This window comes from Equus przewalskii, chromosome 2, assembly GCF_037783145.1.
Source record: "Equus przewalskii isolate Varuska chromosome 2, EquPr2, whole genome shotgun sequence".
In the NCBI taxonomy this organism is placed as follows: Eukaryota; Metazoa; Chordata; class Mammalia; order Perissodactyla; family Equidae; genus Equus; species Equus przewalskii.
Window position 1 is genome coordinate 97,114,432 of NC_091832.1, and position 26,580 is coordinate 97,141,011.

The window sequence follows — 26,580 nt, forward strand, 5'->3', positions numbered from 1 at the left end:
GCTACTGGCATATTTAGTTTCTGGTGAGATATAATCCTTTGAAATCGGTGTCCCATCCTTATGACCTCATTTAACCTTAATTAGTTCCTTAGAGGCCTTCATCTGCAAATACAGCACACTGAGGTTTGGGCATCCCACATAAGAATTTGAAGGGTAGATGAACATTCAGTCCCTAACGCTTGCATTTCTAATTCAGATTAATGTTACTTCTTAGAAGGTCCAGCTGCCATTCTGAAGAGTCTGGAAGCCCATATCGAGCCTGATCTGATCCGCTTGTATAGAATGAAGAAGTACTGACCTCTTTGAGGAAAGGCCACTGATATCTGCAAACTGAGGAATGCTCTTCTTCTGATGAATTTGGTTGGTTTAGACATCTTTGTATGCATAGTTCACACTGATACCTTCATGTATATGTATATATATAAACACATATATTTGTATGTATTTAAAGGAGCTGATTAAAAAAGGAGGTATGTTTTTAAACTGCATGCATTTGACTCAGACTAATCTAGTTCATTTCCATTTCTATGTATAGTGGCTGCTAATATATTTAGATTACTTTTTATGATTTTATATTTTGTTTCTCTTTGTCCCAATTTATTTTGTTTTATCTTATTCTTTCCCAGCTTTCTTTAGATCTGATTAAAGTTTTCCTCCCCTTCATTAAATTTTCCTTCTCCTAGTTTAAATGTATATTTTCTGCTTCTCTTCTTCCAGGTTAAGTTAGTCATTAATATTTTCAGCATGCATATTTAATTTAATCTAAAGTGAGTTAAATTTTTCATGTGCCATGCAAAAAACAAAATCAAGAAATTTAGAATACTACCTTCCCAACTTACATTGTACTATTTTCTTGTAATTTAGCTCTATTATCCCTGACTTAAGGAGTTTAAAATTATTGTACTTATTCTAATTATATTTAGGCATGCTCTATGTTTGTTTATATGAAAAACTTTCCTTACCCTCGTTTGTGAATGAACGCTTGGTGCAGTTGTTTCTATGGTTTAAGGTGGTTTCCTCTCAACACATTTTTATTTCATTTTCTTTTAACTTCCATTACTGTTCTTGAGAAGTCAATTATCATTTAATTTTCTTTCCAATTACAGAAAACCTTCTTTCTCTGTGGCTGCTTATCACTTTTCTCTTTACCTTCTCTGTGTAACTGTGGTTTAACATTTAAGTGACTAGGCATGGATTTATTTTTATTTATTCTGCTTAAGATTCTTTGGACTTTCTGAATCTGAAGATTGGTGAATTTTATTAACTGACTCTACTCACTTCTTTCTAAAATCTGTTCCTAGAAACTCTGTGACATAGACCTTGGGTTTTCTAATTCTTTTCATTATATTTCATTCGTTATGTATTTTCCGTATATTTGTTTCTTTGTCCTTCATTCCATATACTTTCTTTGTGTCCAGTTTCAATTTTATTAATCTTCTTCTCTGCTCTATCTAATTTTCTGTTTAAGACCACTGTTACTTAAAAATTTGTGTATGTGTATTTTTGTGCATTGTTTCTAAAATTTCCATTTGACTAACCGTCAAGGCTTCCTGATCACTTATAACAGTTTAGGGCTCCTAATTTATACTTTATTTTTCTTATTTTACTCCCTTAAACATAGAAACATGATTGTTCTGCATTGTTTTAAAATCTATTGTAGTTTGGAAGTACTTGTGAGGTTGGTTCTGTTGTTAGATGTTTCAGATGTCCCCTGAGCTAACATCTGCTGCCAATCCTCTTCTTTCTTGCTGAGGAAGACTGGCCCTGAGCTAACATCCATGCCCATCTTCCTCTGCTTTATATGTGGGATGCCTACCACAGCATGGCTTACCAAGCAGTGCCATGTCCACACCTGGGATCCGAACCGGTGAACCTGGGCCCTCAAAGCAGAATGTGCACACTTAGCTGCTGCACCACCAGGCCAGCCCCTGTGGTAATTCTTGAGGATGAATTGCATGGTTGTTCTTCCAGGAGAAATTGTTCTTGATCTTCTCAGGTCCTGGGAGCACAGCAAGCCCAGTTCCTCTTCAATTAAATCACAAATCTTGAGTTGGCACTGTTAAGTTCAAACTCTAATCTGTTACTAAGCCATTGTTATAGTGCCCATTATATCTCAAAATGGATTTATCTATCTATCTATCTAGCTAGCCATTTACTTAAGTCACCAAATAACAGCAGGTCTAGAATTCTCTTTGTGGTTTGCTTTTTTTTAGTGCAGTTTTATTTATTTTTTACCTTTTCCAACATGTTTATTTCATCCAAAGATTAGCTTTGTGTTTGGTATTCTTCAATCTACTTCTCTACTTTTCACAAACTCCTAATTTTTATATGAAAGAGATCTAGTGCTTTGGTTCTGTCTATTCCCTGAGGGCATCTGGCAACTTCATTGCTTAATAAATTCCAGAAACCACATTCCATTATGTTCCTTGGCCTCTGTTAATTTTCTTCAGACTTATATATCTGAAAGCATATTAAATTATTTTATCCAGCATTTTATATTTTATATAATCAGTTTTTCACATCAGATATCATCTGAATAAATAGTGTTGATGCTATAAAAATTTTAATACCACTGGAATATATAATTTTAATGTCTCTTCTAATTCTCTGCAATTTATGATGCTTTCAGTTTTTGTAACTAGTCATTAATATATAATTAATTGCTTATGGTATAAAATAAACACTTTAAGAATTCATGTATACATAAATAGCTAAACAAAGACCAATTCCTTACAGTGGCCTAAATTATTAATGTGTGGATTCATTCACTCTAAATGTTTGCTTCCTAATCTTTACCCACCCTACCCATACAAACAATTATGGGTTTTTCCTACTCTGGAAGAATGCCTTATAATTTTGGTCCCATGTTACAAAATAATTCTCAAATAGAGCAATGACTCCTTAATTTGGTTTCTGAACTATAAACATGAAAATGATTATAGTCTATTGAGTCTTGATAGTAATATTCATTGTTTACTTGATTAATGTGCAAATTTAGATATTTTTCTGAAAAAAATTACAACATGATATATATAAAATTTAAAGGCATCATGTGAACCTTAATGAAAAGAACACCAAAAAGGCACTGAGTTAATTTAGGAGATATTAATTCTTGATCCTTATATTAAATTCTATTACATTGTGCACAGTATCAACTATATCTTATGATGGCTTTGTAATATTATATTTTATATACTGTTCAAACAATGTCAATATTCATATATGAAGAAATTGTCTGTATAGCAAATCAGAATAGTGGATATGATGCTAAGATCTCCATCAGTTTGTTTTTTACATTTCATTTTCTCTTCTTTCTCTTTGTCCCTACTCCTTCCTTCTGCTTCCATCTCTCTCTGTCTCTGTTGTTTTGTTCTCTGTTGCTTTGATCTTAGTATCCTCACTTGTTACCTAATGCCTGGCCCACTTCAAACTCTTTTTTCTGAACTACAAAGATTCATTTTTCACCAGTACAAATAATTTCCGAATGGAGGTCAGCAGCACTTCAAGGTGACATCAAATTTTTCATCATTTAGTGTTACAAGTCTGCTCAGATCTCCAGAAAAATCACGTACTTCCAACCCCAGCTTTGAAATTTCTTCTGTCTTGAATTAGAAATGCATCTTCCAAACAATTTTATTCTTTATTTCCTCTATCCAAACCCTATCCCCATAGAGATGGTGTATATATCATTATTGGTGCTATGGTGTGAACGTTTGTGTACACCCGGAATTCATATGTTGAAAACCCATTGCCAAAAGTGATGATATTAGGAGGTGGGGCATTTGGGAAGTGATGAGGTCACAAGAACAAAGCCTCCATGATTAGTATTAGTGCTCTTATAAAAGAGACCCCACAGAGACTCTAGTCCTTTCCATGATGTGAGGACGCAGCAAAAAAACATAATCTATGAACACAAAAGCAGGCTCTCATGAGACACTGAATCTACCAGCATTTTGATCTTGGACATCTCAGCCTTCAGAACTGTGAGAAATTAATTTTTGTTGTTTATAAACCACCCAATCTGTGGTATTTTGTTATAGCAGCTCGAACAAATTAACATAGTTGGATACAATTGTTGAATGATTTCCCTAAATTCTATTCTTTATCTTTCTCATTGCAGATACAAATATTTGCCCATGCTAATACAAAACAGGAAACCAATCATTTACTTTAAACTAATATTTGAATATCACTTTATAACTTACAAAGCAATTTCATATATATTATTTTAACTTTGTATGGGAAATAGTAGAATTATTTGCATTTTATGGATGGAGAAATGAACACTCAAAAAGGTTAAATGATTTGCTTAAGAAAATGTAACAGGAGGACTATAATTAGTTTTCGGGTGGTGAACATGATGTAATCTACACAGAATTCAAAATGTGATGTACATCCGAAAATAAATAAATAAATTTTTTTAAAAAGAAAAGAAAATATAACAGGATATTCCCAAGTTTATTGGAGCTGTATTTACCTAGAACAGTTCCTGGCATACTTTAGATTTTTAATAAATGCTTGCTGCATGAATAAAATAATCAAACAGAGGTAGGTTTATATGAAAACTACTTTGCTTGCTGGCCACGTGATCTTGCACAATTTCCTTGAGCAGTATGAACCTGTTTCATTGTCTGAAAATTCAAAATAATAGTGTCTTTTTAAAAGAATTACTATGATCATTGAATAGAATAGTGTATATTACATAACTAACAGTATGTCAATTAATTTCTTCCTCTTTTATCTAAAGAATCCTAGTTAGTTTTTGGTGTTCCAGGACATTCAACGGTCTGCAGAATGCTGGATTCTATCCTTCAGCTAAGCCAGATATTTTACTTGTCTGATTTATTTATTTATTTATAACTTTTAAATAAATAATTTATAATTTATAATAATTTATTAATTATTTCTTTATTTATCTTTGCAAATTGTGTTACTTGTCACCTTCAAAGTGAAGACGAAGTATGGAACTTTTGGTGGTAAGATGGGGCTACATTGACATTTATGCAGATTGTATGTATTTATTTGTCTTAATGTCCATTTCCATAAAATGGCTATGACAAGTTAAGTCTAAAACTTAATTTTTCAGTTAACTTTAAAAGTTAAAATTCATTTAAAATATTGGCCTATTTAGTAGGCACATAAAACGTCTACCCACACAATATTTATATTCTTAGACAGAACTGGTGACAGAATCACAAGAGAAAATAAACTGCAGAGGAGTTTTCCCCTGAAAATCTAACTGGAAGACTATTGAGATCTCTCTGGAGAAATTGACCCTCTTCTATTACTACTAGCATCTACTGAAACACATGTTGTTCTGGGAGGCAGACATATTTGGCAATTTATATAGAAAGACTGCTACAAGAATCCTATTCTCTTGTTTGATCTTGACCATCATTCTTAATTTTGAGACATTCCTATGTCATGGTTTTTTGCCTGTATGCTTAAAACAGATTGAATATCAAATTCAGACCCACACTGAACACTTAAAATCTCTTCTTGGTGATTTCCTTTCCAGTTTGTGTTTCTGAAAGCTGACCTCCAGCTCATGTTTTGTAAGTAGTAACCTCCCTCATCTCTCTTGGATAACCTGATTTTCTGAAAATCATTGCTTAGCCTATATAGATTCACATAGCCTTTTATATATCCTTGGTTGGATGTCTGGTGCCAGTCAAAAATTGTCTACATCTCAAAGTTGTACACTAATTAACTTATTTTTATCAGTCAACTCATTAATAGTACTGGCTAGATCTAATCTTTGCAGTGATCTTCGAGTATTTCTTAAGTACTGTATATATATCCTTACACACATTAATGAACTGCCTTGGCTGGGAATGCCATTCTTCAATCTTTTCTTTAGTGCTTATTATGTGCCATGAATTGGCTAGACACTGGAGATACAGAAATAAAGAAGACATTGTTCTTTCCTGAAAATCTTAGCGAGTAACACATTCCTGAAGTCTTTTTATTTTCATTTTTTGATTCCTTAAGTGTTTGAGTGTAAATAACACATCTTCAGACATTCTTGTGACTTTTATCACAAAGACAGGCCATGTACCCTCTAGAAATTGCCTATTAAATTGGGTATTTACAATAGAAGGAAACAATTTGCATGAATAACCCAGGAACCCAGAAGAACTATACTTTTGGCAAGGTTATAATTCTTTAAATGGTTTATTCTCTTACAGCTGAATTAATCCTAGAAGGTCAGAGGGTTGGGAAAAGATAAAATTAATCCACATTAACTGATAAAATAAGAGCTTAACTTGCTTAATAATGAGACATCGGAACATTTTAACACCTGTGAACTCACACAGGAAAATTTCAGAGGGCTGCTCTTACCCACCTAATGTTTAAGGCTGCAATAGATTGAAATCAAATGAAAGTCAGTATGTCTTAGAAATCAAACATCTTAACACTTTATGTCATTAATAAAACTGAGTCAATGGCTTTTCTGTTGGCAATATTAGAGTCCTTTTCAAAGTTAAAGAAAAAAAAACAATCCCAAGATGCTAATATTTCTAGAGAGACTGTGGGTATAGTGATGTAGGATTTCTAAAAGTTACTACTGAACGATGATAATTCGCTGAACACAGGCCTACTCATTACCTCAATTACATGCGTTCATGCTCTTGCTTATCTTGCAACCAAAAAGTTATTTTCACCTTGGGAACCAAAATTTAGGGCTGTACTGTGACACCCTCATCTTTAGATAGAGGTGTTTCAGCTGACTTCTTATCTAGTCCAAAAAAAAGGAGCTCACTGAATAATCCTCTTTACTATTGACAAAACAGTTTGGGAGGTACATTTTTTTCTTTTTATCTTCATCCTTTGCCTCTTATTTGATTATCCTGTACCTTCTGTACCTAAATGACTTCCTATCAGACATTTTTTATTAGATTTCTTAGTAAATACCTCAAATATGTTGTGTTAAACTGAACCAAACATATTTGCTAATTAGTTAGGTTTTGTTGTGATAACAAACAACTCATTTTCACATTAGATTATAATAACTAACATTTGTTGTTTACATAACATGGGGGCCATAGGTCAACTATGTCTCTGCTAAGCTTGACCAGATTCTGCCTGTCTTCTAATCCTGGGACTCTATCTGGGTGTTCTCATGGCAGAGGTTAGGAATACAAGACCTCAAGCCATATTTCACAGGAATATTTAAAACTTGCCGGGATGAGGTCATGGGAAACATCATATTCACTCACATTTCCTCGACCAAAACTTGTCATTTGACTATGCTCAAAATCAATAAAGTTATTCGTATATTTTTCCCTCAGGGCAAGTGATATAATGAGTAGGAATGCATGACCCTAATATAGAAAGAGTAACCAGCTGGGATCATTAGTTCGCTCTACCACTCTACCACAATGTCTCCAACCTCATCCTTTCCCTAAATTGCCATCTCGTGGATCATGTTTTTGATCTCCCTATATTGAAGTTAGTAATCCTCCTGAACTCCTCTTTATTCCTCACCAAACACAATTAATTGACCTCCAAGAATTTCATGATGCCACCTTTTCAAGTGTCCTCCACTATCTCGTCATTAGATTGCTACCACCTAAGTTCTAGCTGTCATATCATTTATCACTTGAGTAATTACACTATTTTCTTCCTAAATTGACTGACTTAAGGTGTTTCTTAAATCCCTTTTCCCACTGAATAAAAAATGTTGTTTCTGAAAATGAATTATGGGATGTTCTTCCGTAATAATGTTTTGTGGATCCCATGACTTAATGGATACAAGCTTTAAACCAGAACAGAATGACCTACTGGGTCTGTTATGACATGGACCCTGCTTAGTGCTCCAGCCAAAGTTTTCAAGGTTACCACTCTTCCATGCTACATTTCAGCTAGTTCAGTATTGGTTTCTCAGATCGAACTTTTGCTTTGAGATGTCCTTCTTTCCTTGTCTACTCAGTTAATGCTTCCTCCGACAAGGTGCTGATATCAACACCATGTCCAGGGATGATTTCAAGGCCACCTGCCTTCACAACACAGGCTGTGTTTTAAGCGGTCTTCTCTGTGGTCTCTTAGCATTCAGTACATACATCGTGTAGTATTTGCACTTTATCCAAATACACGCAGATGTATGTATCCCTCACCAGACTTAAGAATACGAAAGAGAATTTTCATGATATAATGAGGTGAAAACTCTCCAATTTTGTTTGGTCTTTTGGTACATAAATGTTAGTAAAGACTGTTTGATTTTATTTTTGATGTCACTATTACCATTTTCATAATATTGGAACTTTTCATAACATGACATTTACAACATTTTGCCAATAGATAATAAAATTTATAATAGCTTTACCTACCCTACTATCTGGAAAATAATTCAACCGTAATCAAACTTTCAGATGTACTTACCTGAGTTGAGGTCCAGATAGAGCTTCCTTTTATGCAATTCTTGTAGTGATGCATCAAGTTATGCAAATATAAAATAAAAGATTTTAATGAAGGAATGTTTATATTTTATAATTTTGTCTATAAGTGAGGTTATATCTAAACAGGTGGATCATTCTCCTAAAATGCAAAAATTGACAAATAACAGCATGCTACTTTGAAGGGTAAAAAAAGTTGAGTTAAAACTATTGGCTAACAATTAATCTCGTATGGTCAATCTCATGATTACCAACTATCACACTAACCAGTTTTTTAAAAAAATAACTGCTACACATATGTTATAGAGTTTAATTCCTTTATATTAATTTGATTCAGACATTGTTTGCTCTTGTTGGCAGCAGTCTGCCATGGTCCCTGAGTGTCCTTGTACATCCTTGCTGAATATATCAAATATATCAACTATCTCCTAATGATGAGCAGTTTCAGTAGCTAGTCACATAAACACTTAAGTAGGTCAAGGAAACTATATGTGACTATTAGGCAACTCTTTACTCCCTAGGGGAGAGAACTGGCTATTTGCTGCTTCCTACAAAAAGCGCTGAGCCCTTGAACCTAGGCTCTTCCAATGTGGCACAACCCACCTTGTGTAGAGTCTGCATTTGGGACCATCTTGTCTCCCCTTGGGACTCTGGGATTCAAGCTGCATTACCATCTTGATGCTCCTGCTGTTTGTTGTGTTGTGAGTAATAAACTTTTGTGCTGGATCCTTTGAGTTATAGCACTATCAAATTGTGGTAACCCTACCTGCTTGCTTTTTGTTAGTCATCTTACTACTCTTTGCTATCTTCTCAGGTTGGAGTTCTTCCCTACCAGATTTCCTCTCTATCCAATTAATTGCTTCTCATGTTCAAAGGTAACCATAGTCTCAGTGTATTATGTTTTTCTTATAATTTAACAAATGAAACCACCCTATACAATATAAAAACATAAGAATTACAATATACACTGCTTTGGTTGCAGTTGCCAATTTGCAGAGCATTTTTAGATTGGATTTATGACATATGGGCTGATGTATTCAAAAGTGTCCTTTTTTGAAAAAATCTTTGTTTTTTTATAATTTGAAGTTGTGCTTCATTATGTCCTTAACAAATCTATTCAATAGAGTCATTGATGTGATTACTCTGATTTTTATCCCTTAGAGCTGACATAATCATTCTAATATACCTATGAAAATTGGACCTCTATCAAATAAGCTTATACATAGTTTTTGAAATAAATTTAGTTTCTTTAGATATCAGTTAATTCTATGAGAACCTTTGTTTCCACTGTTCTTAATCTCGTGTTTCTGCTTCTTCCAGATCTGTAAGGCAGCATCTCTATAGGTGCACCACTCAATTGTGTTTTACAATCAAATAAATATTTTACTGCAGGACTTCTTCAAGCCTTTTTATTGGTAAATTCATGGTAAAATTTTAAGTGAATTTTGAAATTCATGGGAAGCACAGTGTATTCTTGGTTTACCATGAAACCCATCCTCCCTACCTCCAGCAGAAAGAAGGTAAATAGTGACGCTTTGTGAAGAATCATTTCAAAAGAATGGTGTGACACACTTCTTTGGTGATCCATATTGTAATGCATTATTGCAAATAATTTGTGTTCTGGAGTTCTACATGATATCATGGATTGGTGGAAGGAAGGGTTTCTTAGGTTGTACAAATTTGACAACTTAATTTTTTTTACAATATTTTCAATCATAACTTTCCTAAATGATCCAATGAAATACTGATGATATATTCTATAGACCTCAACATTAGCATTGATTTTCTTTATCAAATCCCAAATAGTTCTTTACGTGAAATAAGCATAATTTTATTATTGTTGTTATTAATTTTACTGCATTTATTAATATAAAATGTTATACAAATGCTCAATTAAAGGTATTATCTATATCTGTAGGTGGGTAACAGATTCAGAGGATTTAGGAATTGGACAAAGTAACTAATGGAATCCTAGATTCAACCTGGGTCTCTCCGATGAGAAAATTGAAACTATAAACAAACCACACACTGTGTGGAAACTAATGCACATGTTTGGATTAACTACACATAATTATGATTTTAGAAAATGAAAAATAAATTGGTGAGAACTATAGAATTAATACAATTCTCACATAACCTTTCAGTTATGAACCTCTGTTAATTATAACACTAAGCAAATAATAGGATAGATGAGATCCAAGCTGTAGCCAGGATTTTAAAAAGCGTATGAGTTGTCCAGATATATTATTCCATTGAATTTTATTCAGTTTATTGCCTGAATGCTTTTCTGCATTTTAATTTCTATTTTAGTGTCTGTGTAAGCCAGTATAATAAGAAATCATTCTGGAAAGTTAAATTTGAGTAATTAAACAATTGGGCAGATCTGGAGCCCAAATCAAATAGCTTTTTAAATATAGCTTGTTACGATCTATAGACCTTTCTTCTTTGTTTGCGTTTTCATTGTGAATGGCCAGGGACATAGAGGTAGCATCTCGGGTACGTGAGGGAATTTGTGCTACCAAGAGGAGACCAAGCGGCCATCTTTCCCTGGCAGCCACTGTTCCTTATTTTTATCCTGATCATAGTATTTACGATCTGCGTTGTCTGCAGGAAAGGTGTTCCCGAGGGCACTTAAGTTGGCAAATTCAATGAGCATTTTTAAGTGAGCACTACTTAAAATATTTTAAATGAGCATATTTAAAAATGAGTAGTAATTAAAACCTTTGTGGCACTGGATTTAGGAACATAAAACTAAAACCCAGTATAAAGATGAACTTGCTTCCTTAGACTGTTACTCTGTCCGATTATCTGCTTTAAGGCATTCCATTTCTTCCTTTGTAAACCTGGATCATTGTAGAAAGTGACCTGCTTTGCTTCTCCTATAAAGTATTATAAGAACATTAATTTTAAATTAAGCTAAAAAACAAGATCTATATCTGAAAAATGGGATTCAAAGTTTTGGGGAAAAATTACAAAGAAGATTTTAATGAGAAAATATTACTTATCCTAAACAGCACTATGTTAGTAAAATGCTTAAACCGTGTAATTTATAACACTTTGATAATATTAAAATGTGATGAATGAGGGAAAAACTAATCTTTGGGATATTTAGAGGATATCTAATTAGATAAAACAAGCAATTAATTCACTTATAAGGGCATCCTAGGAAGGATAAATTGTTTTATTTTTGCAGATTTCACTGCACCATCCAATTTTGATTTTGCCAATTTTACTTTCCAGCTAAGTTCAGAAATGGCAAGAATGTGTTGCTGCTTACAAATGTCATTTATCTATTTTTTTATTTAGCAATGAATTACCAAGCATCTACTATTTCTGCTCTCCTATGTTCAAGGCATTTGGTATACGAAAGGCAATAAAACACAGCCCATTCTGTCAAGTATTTCAAGTAAGAAAAAATTCAATTAGCTTCTCTGTTAATTGCACGCTTTCTTTGCTGGAAAAGTTGAAGTTTTGTGCCTCTAGCAATTATTTGTCTATGTTACAAGCAGGACTTTAGAATCTTCAGATTTCTTTGTTGATGTTTGTGATTGTGTTTGGAGTATTTTATGTATTGTTCGATAAAGTAAACGTGTAAACATAGATTCAGTCAAGCCTCAAGCAGGACTAAATCATTATAATCTAGTGGAAAAGTTTATTCCCAGTGATGAATTCTAGTATGTTGAAAATGATGAACTTATGTCATTTCTTTTTGCCATCTAAGACAGAACCTCATGAGCAACTTCAGGTGATTTGGGGAAAAGTTTGACAGCATATGCTACTTAAAAACAATAGCACTTTGTGGATGCCCTAACGGTATGTTTCATTTGCTCCAACTTGTCTGACAGCAGATATTTTTTCTCTCCTCTTCTCTACAAACAATTTAAAGTTTAGCTTCTGACTGCATTTTCCTGTGTGAGTCCGGCACACTAATGTATTGGAGTGTTCACCTGTGATCCTCTTTAAGATATCTAATCTTGAGCTGTTCTATGATTTCCACTTATTGTGTGTCGAAGGGCAAATGGGGTTAGGCAAAGGAAAAGAAAAGTTAGCAAAATCTCTCATTTCTTGAAAAGTTTCTTGATGACGCTACAGCACTAGAGGGTCAGTTCTATTTATAAGCGAGGATTAGTATTAGCTCACTGAACATTTACATTTCAGATGACAAGAAGATACTTTTAAGAGCTGATTTACTATTCTCAGGCCAGTGCTCATGCCAAGTGAGCTAAAGTAACTTTACCAGCTGAGCTAGTAAAAGTACTTAATATACTCATCTCAGAGCTCCACAAGAGTGGCTTTTTGGCTGCAGCCACAGGACCTGCAGCTGTCAGCTTTCTCCACTGTCACCAGTAGATATCACTGCAGTCAATTAGAATTACTACAGAGGGATTCAGACAGAGACACATGCATCTTTTCGTTCTTGCATAGGCAGCTGCCCAAAGGTCAGTAATCCATGACTGGAGGGAGGAAGACTTGGCAGTGACGCGACTCATGCATTGACTGAACGGCTATAATCGTCTGTCCAAATGTCTTAGTGAGAACACCACGCTGATCTCTCAACACAGTGAAATGAGTTTCCTGTTAAAACCCATGTGATGTATCTTGATATATTTAAACGGATTAACCCTCCTCACAAAGGCAGCTTTTCTATAATTTGGAAATGGTCAAAGGAAAAATGGGGAAAGGAAAGGAACGTGTGAAGTGTTTATCCTGTAACTATTTCCTAAAATAATAATAACAATAAGCTTGGTGGCAAGTTTCTTCTTCTCAAAGCGTTCTTCAATAATGAAGAACATTTGGAAATGTTTAATATAAATATTAATATTTGCATAAGCACATTAATGTTATAATTTGGTTCAAACAATTCTTTTACTTGAATTTGTGGAAATAATTTACACAGAGTTCACATATAACTAATTCTAGGGAAAAAAGTCAAAATTAAGCATTTGCCTTAATTATCTTCATATTTCATTTGAAAACTCATTATGTTATTAGCCTGCCTTAGATTGTTTTTTGTATATGCTTTATATGTATTCTTCAGATTTTAGATGACTTCCTGTCCCAGGTGGTCACAGGATGGTACAGCAACTCCAACCATTGTGTTTCTCTTCAGTGAATGAACACTCAAGGCAAACAGTGAGAAAGATCTTCCTCTCACACCTTTTTCTTTGTGGTGAGGAAAATTGGCTCTTAGCTAACATCTGTTGCCAATCTTCCTCTTTTTGCTTGACGAAGATTGTCCCTGAGCTAACATCTGTGCCTGTCTTCCTCCATTTTGTTTTTGGGACACTGCCACAGCACGGCTTGATGAGAGGTGTGTAGGTCTGCGCCTGGGATCTGAACCTGTGAACCAGGGCAGCCAAAGCAGAGGGCGTGAACTTAACTACTATGCCACTGGGCCAGCACCCAATACCTCTCTTTTATTATCAGAAAGAAAATCATTTCTCTTCCTGCTCCATCTCTCTGTGGAAGTCCAGATGGAAAAGATGCTGAGGAGTGATCCCCTGGTAAGGAATAAAGAGGAGAAAAATCTTTGCTGGCTAGGGACAAACGATGTCTGCCACACTCACCACAGAAAGAAAGAACATCTTTTTGAATCCTTATATAAATAAGGGGGAAGTGAGAGCCACTCTTTTTGCATCATGTGTGTCCTGGTGATCCTGGAAACTAGAGATGCAGGAATGTCAGCTTTCAAACTTTCCTAGTTAGTGAGTGAGTGAAAAATCACACAAAAGAGAAGTCTCCTTGATGTAGGATATTATTACATTTGATTACCTTAATGACAAAACTGTGTCAGTTTAACATGTCTTTAGAAAATGTGGCATAATTTTGAATAATTGATATTTATGGAGTAAAAACTTTTACTGAATAATTGAACATATTTTTGAATAATTGATATTTCTGGAGTAAAAATTTTATCAATAATAAACAGAGTTGATATGGTTCATTTTTCAGTTGTATAATATTTAGTTTTGTGCAATTCTCAGAAAAAAATAATGAACCTAGGAGTTATGAATACTTATGGAACCTGGGTTAGAAAATAAGGAGATACATTTTAAAAGGGTCTGATTAAGTCTGTTACTAATTTATAGTTAACTGGAAAAAGTATTGTACCGTAAGAAGGGGAAAAAGTATTGTCCTCTCAGACACTTTTTTCCTCTTAAGATTAGGGAAAATGAGTTGGGCTGGTATTTAGCGCCATGACAAATCCATGCTATTTCCTTTCTGTTTTGAATTTTGCTATTTAACGCATTGAAATAGAGAACTGAGAGACTAAAGAAGGGACTTGTTTGAGGAAAAATTGGAGGTAATCCTGGAGCTTTAAACAAAGACATGTTTCTTGAGAGATTTGCATTGAACTCATGCAAATTCAGAGCTCTGTATAAAGAAGAGTTCAATGGATTGAATATTTTGGAAAAAAGTTACCTTCGTGCTCAAATTTGTTTTTAGTAAATGCAAAAGCATTTTAGAAGAGAAGAGCTCTCTGATAAATATCACTCTCAAAACATGATGCATGCTTTTTTATTGAACTTAATCTTGAATTTCTACATTGACTTCCCATAATATCCTGAATTTTTACGGCAAGCATTTTTCTTGCATAACTGTATATTTCAATATTGTTTTCAAGTTTGATTGTTTTCAGGAAGACTATTGTCATGTAGCTGCTGATTTATTCACTGAATAAGGTGTTTGAAGGAGTGCCCAGTGAAACATCATGTGCAAATAGACCCATAACACATGCATTTGCGAGTGATGGTGATGATGTCAGATTATAACCAATCTACTGTCCTTTTTTCCTTGGAAAATATTTTCTATACTAAATCACTGAAAATGTATTTTCATTATTACAAGTGAGATAATATCACATAATTCACAAATGTTAAGGCAGTCTGTTTAGATAGCATAGAATTTAATGTTTATAAATAAAATTAAGATGAGCAATAAATCTGACTGACTAATAAGGAATTTTAAAAAGCACTTGATTATCTCAAGGCAATGTAGATATGTATTGCTGACTCTATGAAGATAGAAAAGAAACAAAAATAAAGTGTTCCAGGAAATGGTTCCTGTAAATCTTATAAGGGTGCTAGGAATCTATTGAGATGAATTGTATTATTTTTTCTTTTTTGTCTCAATTTTTAAATTCTTTCCAACACAAAGGAAAAAGCAAAATAATTACCTGGTTATTAAGAATATTCAAGAAAAGCTTTGTCCTTTTATCATTTAAAAAATATTTATTGAGTACTGACTATATGCTGGAAATTTTTTTAGGTGCTGGAGGTATCTAGTTCACACTTACTTCTCCTGATGCCTTATCCAAAGAAATTATATCTTTTTGAGTATACTGACTTTGTCATCTCCTATAATTCTCAACACACTATCTAGCACATATTATTACATGTTCCTTATATGTTCTGTGATACAGAAACTGGACTGGGGCCCCAAAGCAAGTATAGTTTCTAGAAAAGGCCTTTTCAAAAAAGCCCTTGAACAGCATTTCTATCAAAACATATTATGTATGACTTGCAAATTATCTTCTCTTTTTGCAAAACTACATCAAATATCTGCTCTATCAACACAGGGAAGTAGTATGCTGAAACACACATGAAACACACACACAAATAGAATTAGATTTTTAGGGAAATACTTCCTCTCCTCAAAGTTCCCCTTGTCATTAGAATCGATTGCAACACTCCTGGAGCCTTGTGGAACCTAGTGTAGAAGACGAATCCTGGATGGGAGTTAAGAGGGTTGGTCTTTGTCTATGCACTGCCTTTTATTAGGACCTTAGAACATCATTTATGCCTTCCTATGCCTTGATGTTCCTTTGGGAGTTTTTATGCTTACCTTGCTACCTCACTTATCGGTGAAAATTATATTACATATAGATGACAGTCCCCCATAAAATGAAACATTTTTTTTACTCTAAATTTCTTTAATATACATACAAAATCCAGTTAGATATCTTTTGTTCTTTAATAAGGTGTTCATTTACTTTAAGATTGATCCCTGCGTTTAATATACTACACCGAAAACATTTAATCTAAGCTAATATTTTAATTTAGTATTAAAATATCATCATCTCATAGCAAATAAAATAGAAGAGGAGCCATTTTACAGCAATTTTTACTCTACATATTGTCTTTTTTATTTAATCATTCAGATTAACCTGCACAAAATTGAATATTCTTATCCTCAATTCTATTGCCTTTTTTGATTTCCCAGATATTTTCAAAAATTGATAATGAAGTATTGCTAACAATAGGGACTATTTTGCTATAGTCTGACAGGAAGAAATATAGTTCACTCCATAAACCAAAGACATTATGTTTATTATTAAGACCAAAGCATATTTCTTCCCTCGAATTAAATACTCTTCTCTTTTAGTTAAAAATCGTAAATTTAGAAATACAGGGCCTCATCTGTGTTATACATTTAATAATACTAGAAATACAAATTTATGAGTCAATATCCTGAATCATTACAAAATATGTTTAACACAATTGCAATTGAATGCATTCACAGTTCTACACGAAAAGTGTTCGCAGAGATCATTTGATAACATTTTTGATCACTTTGATAGAATATGAAGTATGTACAGCATGAGATATATGTTAAGCACTAGGCATTTGTTTCACCAAGTTTGTTTGTTTCTGCATTTCTTCTTAGGAGCATGAGGAAGTGCAGAAATGTTATAGCAAGTGAGGTTCTCTGAGCTCAGTGTTCTTTGTTCCAGTCAAGGCTCTTTTGGTTACAGAGCATGGAGACTCTGAGCTACTTAAGAAAAGGAGGGTGGAGTATTAGCATTGTGAGGGCTTCAGTGTGCAGAGAGCTCCCAGAATTGGAGGACAGGAAATGAGGAGCCAGCCGGTCTGAATGGTGGACCTGAGACCATGAAATATAAGCAGGTGAGGCTGCTTTTCCATCTGTCTCTCGCAGTTCTCCCTGCTTCTTCCTGTACATTTTCTCCTGTGAGGAAGGAGTGGAGGAGACAATCTTCTCTTTCCGTGGAACCCCATTTCTCAGGTTACTGCACTTTCTACACACGCTTTGAATATGCACGGTCTTTCAATTTCAGTGCCAATACCTAACTTGTGAAGACTTTTAGCTCCTCAGAGGACTGTGATTAGTCTAGCCTGGAAGCTCGCTAAATGTAATTTGTTTGTCTGGATCTTGGTGGTCTCAGGGAGGGAAGAGCCTAGCCTGGGGTTAGGGATGGGCCTCAGGAAGGAAGCTGTGAGTAGTTGGCACCTTAAAAAGAAGTCTAATGTAGGTTTTAGTGTAGACAATTATAATTTAAAAATTTTGTAGCCATAGAATTATTTGTAGAAAATTAAAAGTCTTTGAAAATTTGTGGGCTCTGCAGCCTGGAACACATGGATTAAGATTCCTTCCTTTCCTCTCCTGAATGGCAGAAGCATTGACAGCTATTGAATCTGCCCATTGCTGTTTCTTTATTTTCAAAATGGGCATCCTGGGTGGGTTCTATTGACTACACTTCATAGCATCTCTTCTAAAGAAGCTTCTCTGGCAGGAGTCTGTCAAAGTGGTTGCTCTGTGTACACTGTGACTTGGTTCTTGTGACGATGGTGGTGGTTGACTGGACAGAATGGAGGCCTGAATAAAGCCCAGCCACCCGACTGAAAACTTCTCAGATCCTCTTACCACTACCAGGTGGAGGTAGCTGCTTGGGCTCCTAGGCCAGGGTTCCTGAAGATTGTCACTTCCCGTGAAGCTCTACTCTATTAATCTTCCTTGTAATCAATAGGCTCTGTATTCTTATTGCAGTGAAACCTCTGTATTGTGTGAGTTTTTAATTGCAGTGGAAATAATTGTAACTAGAAAAATGAAGAAAGTTATCGCAATAAAGACTAATGCATTTTGAGCACTAATTCTGTGCCACACAGTGTTCTAAATACAGCATACATAATTCGTTTAATCCTCACAATAACCGTATAACATAGGAGCTATAATTATTTCCATTTTTACAAGTGAAGACGCTAAAGCACTGAGTTGAGCAGTATGCTAAAAGTGATGAGCTTAAAAGCATTTGAACTTGATTTTGAACCTGGCTAGTCTGATTCCAAAGATCATGTTATTAACTGCAAAGAACCACATAATGAGAAGTGGTTTGAGCCTCATAACAAGGTCATGGTTTCCGTAAGCATTAATGTAATCTCCATTTTCAGGTGAGGAGTGACTATCATTGTGTCTGCATGCAGATGAGGGAACTGAGGCTCCAAGAGTTTAAGGAGCTTACCTAAGTTCACACACTATATAGTTTCAAAGAGAGAGTGTGAATTCAAGCAGAGTCTAGCTCTATATTATGTGCTTTAAAAATAGCATCTTTAGTTACAATGCAAAATACAAAAGCAATCACTGCTGAGAGCATTTGTTTATTGAGATTTAGTTTTAGGTGTAATTGTCTTTTGCAGCCCACATCTTCAACAGAAAAATTTGATAATGTGTGTCATAAAAATTATATTTCTTTGATGATGCCTGCTTTCTAATAAGAAGCTAATATAGATAATAAAAATGTGAGATATTTAGAGTCATAAAAAACTCAAAATTTTATTTTATTCACTGTGTGACTATAGCCAAATCACTTAACTATTCTGATCCAAGTACTGATAGATTATTATTACCTGAACAGTTTCCAGGCACAGTTCCAGGCAGGTTGGATTTCAGTGGCTCAGTAGACTGTGAATTGTTTCACTCTCCTAGCACCCAGGGACCAAAGTGTGCTACTGTAAGTAGGGTTCCCATAATTTGGAATCAGGGCACAGAGAAGAATTTGAGCCTTAAACATACCCTTTAGCCATTTGGTAATTTTGCTTAGGATCTGTTAAGTTATGATTTTCAGGGTGTATTGATGACTCATTACTGATATATTCTTCGAATGTAAATTAAGCACGGCAATGTGAATACCTAACACTACTGAACCAGATACTTAAAAGTAGCTAAAATGGTAAATTTTGCTATTTATATTTTATCACAATAAAAATAAAAAGAAAAACATAAATTAAAATTTAGTATATGTTGAAATAACTCAAATCTTTATATATTATATATAAATATATATTATATATTATATATATATAATATTATATATTCTTTATATTTGCATTGCAGTATTTGCAGTACTACTCACATTGATTATAATTATGTATATATGTGTTCCACAATATTTAATTTAGTAACTGAGAAATCCAATTTAGTAATTTAGAAATATACTTATGAGTGAGCAAATAACTTAATCCCTATAATTATTAATATTTCCCACAATTGTATAGTTTTCCCTAAGTAAAGGATGACCATAGAATTTGTTGTCATTACTGGGACAATCTTGAAAGTGAATGGGAGACAGAAAACAATCAGACCAAGGCAGCATCATAAACTGTAAGTATCCTGGGCAACCTGAACCTAGAGTCATCATGTGCCACACAGAAGCCCAGATTGTTTATGTGCTAAGTTAAGGGAAGGAAAAAAAGAAATAATTAGCATTTATTTTCTCTGAATTTTCAACTAACTAGATTTTATTACTTCTGTTCTCTTCCAAAGCAATCATTTTTTTGATAGGAAGCTAGTAAATTGTGAATTAGTTTCCATATTAAAACTTTGCCATTTGGTAGTACAGGTAAGTAAATGAAAAACAAAAATAATTAAAACATGGAAATTATAAAAATACTTTGTACTTCCATTATGTTATCAGAAGTGTTATAAGCTACATTTTCTCAAAGAAGAACTAAAAATCATGATAATCAAAATGGTTTTTTATCTCTAATTAGAAATAATACAACAGACTACATCCACTCTATTGGATTTGCCTTTTGAAACTGTAAAATGTTATACAATTAAAATTATTAAGAAGTATATCAAATAAAACTCAAATATTTTTTCAACCTAACCCAAAATTCCTTTCCCATTATAAGAATTAATGTTACTATTAATGTGTCACAATCAATTGATATAGCAGAGCAATATAGTTATTTTTCAGTAGGCTGTATATAATTTATTTCTAGTGGAAACACCAGAAGGACATTCTAATGAAGTTGTTAATCAAAAATGATACAACATATAATATCTAGAGAAATAACTCATCAAAATTAGTAGAGAATTATTGAGGCACATAATTCTGGAAAGAAATATCTAATATTTGTTTGTCACTTAGCCACTGCTATAAACAACTTAGTTCAATTAAAGTCCATCAACTGATTAATATATAGAAAAAATTAATAAAATATTATATTACGCTTATGTTGATATTGGTATTATGATCTAAGTTTTCAAGATTGATATATTGACATCCCAACATATTTGTGTGTGTATGTGTGAGGAAGATTGACCCTGAGCTAACATCTATGCCCATCTTCCTCTATTTTGTATGTGAGATGCCACCACAGCATGGCTTGGTGAGTGGTGTAGGTCTGTACCCAGGATCCAAACCTGCAAACCCTGGCTGCCAAAGCAGAGCTCACCCAGCTTAACCACTATGCCACTGGGCTGAACCCCAACAGATTTTTTAAATTACATACTTAGGGGATTTTAGGGAATTCAAATTTTAATAGATCTTATTAATTTAATAGGTAAAAAGTAAACAGAAGGACAATTTATTTTTTAGGTTTAAAAAACAGTATTAGATATACCAACATTTCTTAATGACAGTGACAGCTAATACTTTAACATCACACTAAAATCATGAATCAATTAATGTATGAGCTACAAGTTTATTTTAATATATAATCACAAAGTCTTGGTATGGATAATCATAATGGACCAACATAACATAAAATGCAGAAAACAGCCAGGATATTCTTAAATTGTTCCTTCAATTAAAAATAAACCTACATATAATGATCAATAAATTAGAAGGAAAAATATTTAGTTACTATAATTTCCAATTTTTCAGATAGAGATAAATTTTGCTATGTTGTGTTCCAAGCTCTAGAGTTCAGTTATATTCTATTATGAATGATAATTTCTAGGTAAAAACTTGTATGAATAAAACTTCTGTGAATAGTAAGATTTTAAGGGGTGTTAATATGAGTAAATATATTGGAATGCAAGATTACAATGAGGAAGGGAAGTGTGCCATGAAAATGTGTAGACTAAAATAATTTCTGGTAGAGGAAACATAAGTGTAAATGCTGTGAGAACAGAACAACCTAATTGTTTTCTAAAGAAACAGGAAGGCCAGAGGGAGAATACCCACTGTTAGTCAGGAGGGGTGGCTTGTCTTGTGACTTTGAGTAATCATTTCAAGTCGCTGAGCTTCTGTTTCCTTAACTGCATGGTCGAGGCAGAAATCTGCCTTAACTGCCTTGAGGTTGTGAAGTGGTAATGTTTGTCAATGCATATGGAAAATTGTAAAGGGCTACAAAAAGGTAAATTATTGTTTTGGAACTATTTTATAGTATGATATAACTCAAACAGTCTGAACCCCTGTGCCTGGTGGATGTCACACACATTGGGGATGTTTACTTGGTGAGGTGAGTAGGAGTTAAAATGATTTAATTTATTCCATAGTTTAAAAGACATTTAATCATTTCCACTCCTTTCAACTTTCTTTTCTGAGTCTCAGCTTACTTATCAATAAAAGGGAGTAAGAAAGCCTAATTTGTAAGTTTTTGGTAAAAATTAGTTAAGATACTATATATAAAGTATTTAGCAGCGTGCCTAGGATATATTAATTACCAAGTAATCAGCAACTTTAATAGCTATAGTTGTCTATTTATGTTAATTATGATCACGAGATGTACCAAAATATGATATCTAATCTCATATAAATTCATATATAAAGTTCTCAGTCACTGATGGAGAACACATAATTGTACTATAAAGCAATCATAGATAACAAAATAAATTAAATATACCAACTATATTTGGAAGTCAATAATTTCATTAAATAATGAAGAAAGTTTTGCAATAGTAGAGGCACTGAACTCATAACACATTCACGTTTTTAAGAATGTTATGTTTTGATTAACCAAAATAATTAAATACACACACCATTGGCTTTTAATTAAAAAAGGCAATCATGTTATTTCATAGACCTCTTGAATCAAAATAAGCATGGTAGTTTTATTTTTCCAACGATATTGTCTAAAAACAAAATATTTTAACAATTAGAAGCATAGTATGTGTTTCTGCAAAGGATACACAAACATGGAATTATAAAATTTGAGGAATATGTGTTTAGCAGCTAATCTATACTAAGGTTTATGGATACAATGGTGAAACAAAATTCTTTTCACCATTAATATCACCTTCTAATCTGGGGAGAATTGCCACAGACACATAGTTATAATATAATGTAGTAAGCTAAGTGAAAGTAAGGTGTACAGGCTGTGATGCGGGAATAATTAAGGAAGACATTTTGAATGAGGGAACTATAAACGAAGACTTCAAGGTCTAGTATCCAGCCAGTCAAGGCCAGGAGGATTTGAGTGTTGTAGACAGAAGGGCAATACATTAGCAAAACCATTACCCCGAGATATGAGGAAATGTTTGGAGATGACGTGAGTGTTCACTTTCCTGATAATGGCGATTACTCCGTGATTATACATGTATCAAAACTTACCCAACAGTGCATGTTAATTCTGTGCAGTTAATTATACATCAATTATATCTCAATAAAGCTGTAACGTTTTTAAAACTGTCTAGCAATGGATAGGAAATGAGAATGTGGGTAAGCAATAGGGAGTCAACCTATAATATCTGTTTTTTTATCATACAGAAAATTTGATTTTTTATTAAAAATATCATTTCTAAAATATGTACAATGGTCCAGCTTATGCTGCAACATAACTCACTATAACTTTTGAAGAACAAATAATCCACAGGCTTCTCACATATCTGAAACATATACAAAGACTCAAAGACTTTAAATTCATTTTTTAACTTTTAATTTTGAAGTAATTTTAGATTTACAAAAGAATATCAAAGTTAGTAGAGAGAATTCCTGTATACGTTTCGTTCAGTTTCTCCTAATATTAACATTTTATATAACCACGGCACATTTGTCAAAACTAAGAGATTAGCATTAGGATTTTATTGTTGACTAAACTACACACTTTATCTGAATTTCAGCAGTTTTTCCACTAATATTTTTTTTCCTGTTCCGTGACTCAGTCTGGGGCCCCACATCAAGTTCAGAAATCGTGATTCCTTTGCACCTCCAATCTGTGATGGTTTCTCAGCGTTTCCTTGTCTTTCATGACTTGGAAACTGAAGGGTGCTGTTCAGGAACTTTGTAGAATTTTGTAGAGTGTCCCACAACTTTGGTTGTCTTTAAGTTTTCTCATCATTCAATTGGGGTTGCAAATTTAGGGGAAGAATACCACAGAGGTGAATTATCATTTTCAGCATTTCATATCAAGGGGAACGTGATATCATCATGGTTTTCTACTGGTGATGTTGACCTTGATCACTTGGATGATGTGATATCTGCTAGGTTTCTACACAGTAAATCCCCTCAGAAGTGTAGGTCAGCTCCTTTATTCACTCCCTTCAATGTGGTTATATCATTTATTTGTAGTGTAATTAAATTCATTCTTATACAGTCTGCGTTCCGTGTTGGAACCCCTGACATCATGACATCATGTTTTATTTTTGTTTTTAAATGGGCAAGCAGAAAGGTTGACTCTGTGGGTTTTGACAGACGCATAGCTATGTATCCACCACACAGTGCTGCACAGAACAATTCTGTTATCCTCAAATGCTTCTGTTGCTGTGCCTTGTAGACAACCTCTCCCTCCACCCTCCCAACCCCCTACCCAACAACCATTGATCTATTTTTCTATCTGGATTGTTTTGCTTATTCCAGAATCTCATATAAGTGAAATCACACAATATGTAGCCTTTGGGAGCTGGCCTCTTTCACTTAACAAAATGCATTTAAGATTTATTCGCATTGTTGCATGAATCAATAGTTTATTCTTTTTTATTGCTGAGTAGCATTCAATTATACAGATGTTATCCAGTTTGTTTATCCATTCATCTGTTGAAGTATATTTGGGTTGTCTCCAGGTTTTAGTGATTATAAATAAAACTGGCATAAATAAAACCACTGTGCACAGATTTTGTGTCAACATAGGTTTCCAATTCACATGAGAAACCCTAAAAATAGGATTGCTGAGTCATATGGTAAGTGTTCAATTCAGTTTTGTGTAGTTCTTTTTTCTTCCAAACTCTTTTCTATTGAAATAAAATTTACATAAAAAATATGTATTGTGTGGAGTTCAATAAGTTTTGAAAATCCATTTCTTCCTGTAACGAATACCCAAATCAAGATTAGAACAATTATCCCAGAAAGTTCCTTCATGTTTCTCTCCAGTCAACCCCCACCACCACACATGAATAGAGTCAACCATTGTTCTGGTTTTTTTCTCCATAGATTAGGTTAATTGATTTATAACTTCATCACACAAATGAAAAAATACAATATGTACTCTTTCGTGTTTTACTTTTGCTGAACATCATGTTTTGGACGTTGATTCATTTCTTTTTATTGTTGATTATTTTTCCATAATTTAATAAGTGAATTTATCACATTCTGTTTATCCGTTCAATTGTTTATGGACATTTTGGTTTTTTTTCCCCAGTTTTTTTTGTTGAATGAATAAAGATAAAATTAGCAGTAATTGTATACGTATTTTTGTAGATAAACATTTCACTTCTTTTGGGTAAATTCATAAAAGTGGGATCACTTGGTCACAGGTAGGTATATTTTTACTTTGTAACTGTCAAAAATAGTTTTTAAAGTACTTGAATCATTTTACATACCCACTAGTATTGTATTAGAGTTCCAATTGCTACACATGCCAACTAATATTGATGTTGTCTTTTAATTTTAGCTACCCTAGAGGGTGTGACATAGGGTCTCATTATGCATTCAGTTTGCAGTTTTCTGATAAGTATATGCTTTGAACACCTTTTCATTTCTTTACTGAATGGTCACACATCTGTTTTGTATCTGCTCAAGTGTTTGCTCATTTTAAAATTGCAAAGTTTTTCCTTTGCTATTTATTAATAAGAGTTCTTTATATAGTTTTTAATAAAAGTTCTTTGTTAGAAATACGTATTAGGAATATTTGCAGTTATTGGTTTTCTCTTTCATTTTCTTAATGGGTTATCTTTATGGATAGAGCATTTTTAATGTTGATGATGTCCAATTAAATCTTTTCTCCTTTTAGATAAGCTCAGTTTGTGTTCTATCTAAGAAATTTGGATACATACTGACGCAGCTTATGAACGTATTCCACTAGCTTTTATTCTAGAAGTTTTTAGTTTTAGGTTTTACATTTAAGACCCATCTTGTTGAACTTACATGTGGTTACCAACTGCATTCACTTACCCCTAGTTTTTTTTTTGTTATTGTTCATTCCTTACAATGTGAACTATCACTTGCAAATCAACAGAGTTGCATTTATTTTTTTCAATCTTTATGAATCATCTTTCTTTTATTGTATTTTTGCACAGGCAAAGTCCTCGAGGAGCATGCTGAAGTGACAAGAGTGCCTTTCTTAGGGGAAATACATTCAATATTTCACTGTTAATGAAGAGAAAGTCCTCTTCTACTTCTGATTTGCTGAGAGGTTTTATCCAGAAGACATATTTAATTTTGGCAAGTGGAAAGTGTTTTTTCTTCATATGTGTAGACGATGCATCTTTTTCCTTGAGTTTTTAAATATGGTGATTTACATCAATTGATTTTCAAATATTGAACCAACCTTTTATTCCTGGGTTTAAACCCCGTAAGTAATGTTGTATTAATTTTTTTGTATTACTGGATTCACTTTGCAATATTTCTTGAGAATTTTACACTTAAATTCGTGAAGGATCTTGATCTGTAATTTTCTTTTTTAGCAATGTCTTTGGAAAGTTTTGACAACAGGATTAAATGAGTATTTTCTTCTAGTTGATCACTGAGTTTGTTTAAATATTTGAAAGAATTTACTAGTAAAGTTATCTGAGCTTTCTTGTAGAAAGATTTTTAATTATGAGTTCATTTTTTAAAAAAAGATATAGGCATATTCAAATTTCTATTTCCTCTTCTGATACTTTTGGCAAATTATGCTTTTTAAGGAATTGCCCCTTTCTTCTAATTTCCAAAATATCAACATAACCAAATTCATACTTGTTATTATATGTTTAAATTTATGGACTATGTAGTAATTATCCTTCT

At 33.5% G+C, this 26,580-nt stretch overlaps 1 long non-coding RNA gene across 1 annotated transcript in view; it reads left to right on the plus strand.

Annotated features, from left to right (window-relative positions):
- LOC139081813 (uncharacterized) overlaps nt 1–26,580 on the plus strand; it is a 189,011-nt gene that overhangs the window by 94,359 nt on the left and 68,072 nt on the right. The window contains exons 6-9 of the long non-coding RNA XR_011537166.1: nt 9,211–9,271; nt 9,717–9,916; nt 11,703–11,802; nt 25,875–26,019. This is a non-coding gene — a long non-coding RNA (uncharacterized lncRNA). The remainder of the gene's footprint in view (nt 1–9,210; nt 9,272–9,716; nt 9,917–11,702; nt 11,803–25,874; nt 26,020–26,580) is intronic.